The following is a 6,596-nucleotide window of genomic DNA, read 5'->3' as shown; positions in this document are numbered from 1 at the left end:
ACTTATGAGAGAAATGAAAAATTGATGAGTACCGTCATAATCAAAGAGAATAAATGTTTCCCTCTTAAAGCGAATGCATAATCTTTCCAAGAATAAAATAACAATATTCATTCATTATTAAATTCTGATAACGTTGACACCAAAGCTCACTTCATTCAGTGAAGGGAAATTAACACCGTAAAAGTATGTTTGGGCTTTGTCATTGTCATCATAGTTATTACCATCATCATCATCACCACCACCACCATCATCATCATCACTATTGTGTGTGTATGTGTGAGTGTGTGTGTGTGTGTGAGTGTGTGTGTTTGCACACACACGCACACACGCGTTCACCCACACACATGCGTGCACACCTAGTTCTGGGGACTGAACTCAGGCTCTTAGACATGTGCAGTCGATACTCACAGGACCTGGTGTCAGTCTGTTTGTGTGTACAGGATGATTTCCCTTCTGCTTGTTGCAGTCCAGTCTGCTGGGGTTTTTGTTGTTGTTGTTGTTTCCTTGTTTGTTTGTTTTCTAATTGGCTCAATATATTCAGAATCCATTTATAACAGCATGATAATTCAGTTTTGTTTTGTTTTTTTAAATAGGTTGGTTACTTTCCAAAACATGAGCAGTTCTTCGTAATAGATTGCTTTTATTCTGTCTGAGTTTCTTTTAGAGCACAGATCACAATTTTCAGGTGCCTAGCTTATAGCAAAAGTTAACGTATCTTACTACAAAGACCTCTCTTTGGAGTCGTAAGCTCTCAGCTCTCATCAGAAGGTCATCCTATGCACGTTAGTACCCTCCATCCCATCTTGGTCCTTCCCTGCACAAATATGATGTAAGAGATGCTTCATTACGTGGCTGTCTGCTCTCTAGCAGATCCTATTCATACTTTCATTATGTTCATAAAATGTAAAGCAGAGAGCAATGGAATTTCCCAGCTAGGTGCTTTAAAATATGTATTTACAAGGTAATTGAGACAAATCCCTGTCACCACAGAGCAACACAAGGGTTTGAAGGAATACTCCACACCGGCAAGGAAAAAAAAAAAGCCACAAATAGAAAAAGTGTCCATTCTTTCATTCCCAAAAGATAACAATCTTCTACAGTACTGTCCTTGGCTTAATCTCTTCTGGTCCTGTTTCCACGACCTTGTATTTGTGGGCTGTGTTTATATGAATCTGTCTCTGACTTATGACTTTCTCATTGTGCTTATAGCCTGTGGATGGATAGTGCTGTAAGTCAAAACCTCATAGACTCTGTGACAAATATCTGGGGACAGTGGGCAGTCTCCTGAGAACCCATGCTTAAACACATCCTGCCAAAGATGTGCTAGTCCCATCATTACAAAAATAATTATACAATTCAACAGTCATTGACAAGGAAAAATGCCTGTGGTATCATAAATAAAATGTCCTTTGGAACATGGTCCTAGTGAGCAGTTTAGCTTTATTTCTTTCTAAAAGACAGCAAAGACGGTATAGAAAAGCATACATATGAAAGATAACCCAAAGATATATGCAGTAGGCATCAATTCAAAATTCTGTCTTATTTTTGAGAAGATGGCTTCCCATTAACTGCATATACCTGTGAAGAAGGAACTCCCAAGGAGCTGAAGAGGTTAGCAAAATTCCCCTTATTGCAGGCTGCTATGGCCTATCACCAAAAAGGGTTTAGGACTATGACCATTCCTCTACCATGTGTGGCTTGCCTTGCTGTCCGGGGAAACAGTTGTCCAAACACTTCTGGTCCTTGACAGTCAGGTGAAGAGTCGTTTTCTCCCCATAGGCAGCTAGTTCTGTGGGGAGCGGCCTGCCAGCTGCTGGCTCCCAGTTCTGCCCCTGGCCTCATCTCAGGATGAAGCTATAGGCATGGTAGATCTCATCTGGCAGGTTCTCCTGGGGCTCCTAAGTCAGGAGGCTAAAGCCTACACTTCAGATGATCCAGTGAACCACCTCCAGGCCACAGCACACACTGCTGCCCAGATTGTCCAAGATCACACCCTCCTGGGCCATGTCGTCTTGGATGACAGTGATGCCATTGGGTGCAGCCCCTGCTTTCAGGGGTGCAGAAACTCAGCCAGGTGCTGATCTGTCAGGTGGCCTATCACCAGCAGGATCCAGACCACATCATAGGAGTTGGGCTCAGGGCTGAAATCCTGCAGCCCACAACAGAAGGAGTTCCTCACCTTCTTGCCCTCTTCCCCCAGGTAGGTATTGGCTTTGGCCAGATAGTCCTCTGTCATGTCCACCATGCCCACCACCCTGAATAGCAGCAGAAGCAGTCACTTGGTGATCCTTCCCATGGCAGTGCCACAGTCCAGAGCACAGGAAGTCCCCATCTTGTTCAGTTCTTCCATTAAAAATCTCTGCAGAAACTTCCAGGAGTTGTTGAGTTCCGGTGTTGGAGATGTGGTATACCTCGCAAGAATGAGGTCCACGATGGGTGGGATCTGCTTCCAGTAGGTCTTGGCTTAGCTCTGCTCCTATTTCCTTGTCCAAATTGTCTCTCCCCACAACCAACTCTGCCCTCTCCAGGTCCAATTCTAAATGCTAATGAGCATTTGTTTATAGTTCCTGGGTGTGTGCTTAAGGCTACTCCTAAATATGTACAATGCGATCCTAAGCCTAATTATATTACAAACTGCATTTGAAAATATAGAAATGTGTCCTTTCAACCTGGCTCTCTGTCGTCATCTTGCAGAAGGAAGGGGTTCATTTTAGAGTAAGGAATATACCTCGTTCTAACTAGTTTAATGTCTTTCTCATTTTAAAGGGTTCTGGTAACAATGAGCCAAGCTAATGTCAAATCACTTTGTTGCCACTTCTCCCCCATGGCAATCTTCTCCCTGTACTAAGACTGTTTCTATTGTACAAATGTGTTGATTTAGAGGAAGACCAGACACACTTAAAAGAAAGTACTAGCATTCAAGCTTGATCTCAGAACCCACAGGTAATATTTTTTTTTTTCATGAGATTTTTGACTTTTTAAAAGTCAGTCTTGGGTTGTAGCTCAGTTGGATGAATGCTTGCCTAGGATTCAGGAAGCCCCAATTGATAGTCCCAGAATTCAATAAAGCTAAATGTAGTGATACCTACTTGTAATCCAGGCACTTAAGACAGTGCTGCTCAACTGTGCATCACCACCCCTTTTGGGAGGGTTGCATATCAGATATCCTGTGTTTCAGATATTTACATTACAGTAGTAAAACTACAGTTATGAAGTAGCAATACAATAATTTTATGGCATTGGTGGTGGTGGAGTCACAACATAGGGAATTTGTGTTAAGAGGTTGGCAGCATCAGGAAGGTTGAGAACCACTGATGAAGGCTTCTCCATTGAGGAAATGTAGGCAGGAGGATCCAAAGCTCTAGGTCATCCTTGGCTACATAGTAAGCTCTAGGGAAGCCTATTCTAATGAGAGCCTGACTTAAAATCCAAGGCTGCACATGTTATGCCAGTGGTCTGTCATGAGCCCCAAGGTTGAAGTTCTTAAAAGTGAAAAAAGACCGTGTTACTCCTGCTGAGTCACTTTTTCTCTTTATGTCAAGAGCAAGGCCTAATGATCCCCGTGTCCAGCTTTACTTTTATCTGATGTTAGAGAGGTAATGGTAGAAAATAACTTCCACATATGAAAGGGAAAATGGCTTAGTATGAAGAACAATTCAAACTGGTCTGAAAGGGAAAAATCAAAGTCACGAACCATAATGAGACTAAGCCTTCATTTAAAACTGAGTTGTTAGACCTTCATCTAAACTATGGAGAGACAAGAAGATTAGAGTGGAGAGATGGGAGGGGGTCGGATGAAGCTCTCCTTACTCAGTCCTGTATTTACCCTGGAATATCAATCTCCTACACTCTCACAAAGCCCCACACTCAGAATCAAGCAGGCTAGAACTAAGGTTACTCTCAGAGAAAAACAGAAAGGTAGAAAATAAATGGTCACAAAATATGCATGATGAGCTGAAAGATGGCCAAGGTATCTGGGCATGCCTGAGACTGAATGGAGAAGATTCGTGAATTACCACCGTGGGAGGAACCATAGAAGAAAACAGAATGGGATCAGCCTAGCTTGCTGGAACAGACATCAGTGCCCACAGGGTGGTTCATGGACCACTGTGTCTCCCTAGATGGTTTACACATAACTGCATTCTTATAACACCCAGGAAGGAACCAGGTAAAGAGACAGTCAACTCTGCTTTTAGAAATTTGGACCCTGAGAGAGCTGTTTAGGAAGAAGAAGACCAGGAGGGGGAGGATGAAGGGACATGAGAGATGATGGCAGCTGAATATGATCAAAGTACATCCTATACACGTATAAATGCTTTAGTGAGACATTGTTTCATACAATGGATATACAGTAACTTAATAAAAGGAAAGGGGGGTCTGGACCTTGCAATAGACTGAATATTCATTCTCTACAATGGAAAAACAAATTGTGTTTCATTAGTCAAATTTTGGTCATCAAGGAGTTCATAAGATGCCAATTCAATCTTTAGCAGTCAGGAGGATCCAGGGTCCATATTCATCCAAGGTGTATATAGCTTTGCAAAGAATTTTAGACTTTTTATAAAAGGTCTTTTTTATTAGATATTTTCTTTATTTACATTTCAAATGTTATCCCCTTTCCTGGTTTCCCCTCCGAAAATCCTCTCCCCCTTTCTCTTCCCCACTCCCCCTGCTCACCAACCCACCCACTCCTGTTTCCTGGCCCTGGCATTCCCCTATACTGGGGTATAGAGCCCTGAAAGGACCAAGGGCCTCTCCTCACATTGATGACCAATTAGGCCATCCTCTGCTACATATGCAGCTGGAGAAATGAGTCCCTCCATGTGTACTCTTTGGTTGGTGGTTTAGTTCCTGGGAGCTCTGGGGGTACTGGTTAGTTCATATTGTTGTTCTTCCTTTGGGTTGCAAACCCCTTTAACTCCTTGGGTGCTTTCTCTAGCTCCTTCACTGGGTACCCTGGGCTCAGTCCAATGAATGGCCGTGAGTATCCACTTCTGTATTTGCCAGGCACTGGCAGAGTCTCTCAGGAGACAGCTATATCAGGCTTTTGTCAGCAAGCACTTGTTATAATCCACAATAGTGTCTGGGTTTGGTGACTGTATATGGGATGGATTCCCAGTTGGGGCAGTGTCTAGATGGTCCTTCCTTCAGTCTCTGCTCTATGCTTTGTCTTAGTAACTCCTTCCATGAGTATTTTGTTCCAACTTCTATGAAGGATTGAAGTATCCACCTTTTGATCTTCCTTCTTCTTGAGTTTTGTGTGGTTTGTGAATTGTATCTTGGTTGTTCTGAGCTTCTGGGCTAATATTTACTTATGAGTGAGTGCATATCACATGTGTTCTTTTGTGATTGGGTTACCTCACTCAGGATGATACCCTCCAGATCACACCATTTTCCTAAGAGTTTCATAAATTCATTGTTTTAAATAGTTGAGTAGTATGCCGTTGTGTTAATGTACCAGTTTCTGTATCCATTTCTCTGTTGAAGGACATCTGGGTTCTTTCCAGCTTCTGGCTATTATAAATAAGGCTGCTATGAACATAGTGGAGCATGTGTCCTTATTACATGCTAGAGTTTCTTCTAGGTATACACCCAGGAGTGGTATTACTGGGTCCTCAAAGGACACTACCTCAAAGTAAATGCCTGGAAAACAATTTTCCAAGCAAATGGTCCCAAAAACCAGCTGGAGTAGCCATTCTAATATCAAATAAAATCAACTTCCAACCTAAAGTTATCAGAAAAGATACAGAGGGACACTTCATACTTATCAAAGGTAAAATCTACCAAGATGAATTCTCAATTCTGAACATCTATGCTCCAAACGCAAGGGCATCCACATTCATAAAAGAAACTTTACTAAAGCTCAAAGCACACATTGCACCGTACATATTAATAGTGGGAGACTTCAACACCCCACTCTCATCAATGGACAGATCATGGAAACAGAAACTAAACAGAGACACAGTGAAACTAACAGAAGTTATGAAACAAATGAATTTAACAGATATCACAGACCATTTTATCCTAAAACAAAAAGATATACCTTCTTCTCAGCATCTCATGGTACCTTCTCCAAAACTGACCATATAATTGGTCCCAAAACAGGCCTCAACAGATACAAGATTGAAATAATCCCATGAATCCTATCAGATCACCATGGACTAAGACTGATCTTCAATAACAACATAAATATTAGAAACGGTCTTTAGTTTCTGAAATTTCCACTTCTTTATTGAAATAAATATTTTCAACCTTAAGAATTTTGATATTAATTTGATAAACTTTACTCACAAACCTAATTTCTCTAGCAAATAAAATATTGCCTTCAAAGTCTGCATTTCTCATAGAAAACAGAAGGTGTGGACCAATTCTGTCGCCTTTGGCAGGTGATCTGTCAGATTCTGAAAACCTCTGACACCATTTTGCTATCGGAGGGAGACATTGATTTTCATTCGGGGTATTTTGCCATTCTTAATCAATCTCACTGGTATTGCATTTCAAAGAATGTTTTCATATCTTTGACCTAAAGACAATATATGGAAAGAGTGAAGGAAATATACATTTTAGAAAGTAAACAATAAGATGACAGAATATTC

At 41.4% G+C, this 6,596-nt stretch overlaps 1 pseudogene; it reads right to left on the bottom strand.

Moving 5' to 3' along the window:
* Positions 1-1,838: 1,838 nt before the first annotated feature.
* On the bottom strand, positions 1,839-2,464 carry LOC110308500 (annotated as a pseudogene).
* Positions 2,465-6,596: the final 4,132 nt, after the last annotated feature.

This window comes from Mus caroli, chromosome 13, assembly GCF_900094665.2.
Source record: "Mus caroli chromosome 13, CAROLI_EIJ_v1.1, whole genome shotgun sequence".
NCBI classification, from domain to species: domain Eukaryota; kingdom Metazoa; phylum Chordata; class Mammalia; order Rodentia; family Muridae; genus Mus; species Mus caroli.
The sequence above is the reverse complement of the archived record's forward strand: the minus strand, read 5'-3'. Positions and strand labels throughout refer to the sequence as shown.